This window comes from Montipora capricornis, unplaced genomic scaffold (genome assembly GCF_036669925.1).
Source record: "Montipora capricornis isolate CH-2021 unplaced genomic scaffold, ASM3666992v2 scaffold_120, whole genome shotgun sequence".
NCBI lineage: Eukaryota > Metazoa > Cnidaria > Anthozoa > Scleractinia > Acroporidae > Montipora > Montipora capricornis.
The window spans coordinates 16,568-17,500 of record NW_027179885.1 but is presented as its reverse complement, the minus strand read 5'-3'; the positions used below and the strand labels follow the sequence as shown (position 1 = coordinate 17,500).

At 40.7% G+C, this 933-nt stretch overlaps 1 pseudogene; it reads right to left on the bottom strand.

Moving 5' to 3' along the window:
• LOC138034541 (uncharacterized) overlaps positions 1-540 on the bottom strand; it is a 3,237-nt pseudogene extending 2,697 nt beyond the window's left edge.
• Between the last annotated feature and the right edge of the window lie 393 nt (positions 541-933).

The window sequence follows — 933 nt, the reverse complement described above, 5'->3', positions numbered from 1 at the left end:
CTTCATATCGTGGGCGCAATGCAAAATTCGGAAAATATCCGTGAACACGATAACATTTCATTGTATTTCTGAGGACAGATTAATATGGGTACTATTCACGATAGCCACCATAGCTAATCGTATTTACAAAGCCCTGCCTAACACGGCCCTTGTAAAGCTATCTCGAAAACATGATTGAAGCGTGATGTTCGTTTTTAATGACATATAGGAAAATAAAAATCAAACGGACGCGATTAAGGAAGAAGAAAACTGCCATCGATCGCTATATGTGTCCAATTCGTTTCATAGTTGCAAACGTGCTCAATTAAAAGATAGTCAAGTCAATGGAAGCCAGATGGATCCTTGCTTCGATTTTGGCCAAAAGTTCCTCGCCATCATCTAAGTAACAGTGCGGATAAATAGCTGCATGCAAAACGAAAAAAACGACAACCGTTCCACTCCACAGATTCTCGAAGCTGCAAATCGGAATGCAACGATGAAAGAGCTAAGTTATGTCAGGACATAATGAATATTTAACACCCTTACCTTCGAACCTTCCATGACTCCACGAGGAGTCGGCGAGCCCGCGATACGGGTAGTTTAAGAGTAGCACTAAAAGTGGCACTAAAATTAGCACTAACAGCAGCACTAAAAGTGGCACCAAAAGTAGCACTAAAAGTGGCACTAAAAGTGGCACAAAAAGTCGCACTAAAAGTGGCACGAAAAGTGGCACTAAAAGTGACACTAAAACTAGCACTAAAACTAGCACTAAAGGTGGCACTAAGAGTGGCACTAAAAGTAACACTAAAAGTAGCACTAAAAGTGGCACTAAAAGCGACACTAAAAGTGGCACTAAAAGTAGCACTAAAAGTGGCACTAAAAGTGGCACTAAAAGTGGCACTAAAAGTGGCACTAAAAGTAGCACCAAAAGTAGCACTAAAAGTGGCACTAAAA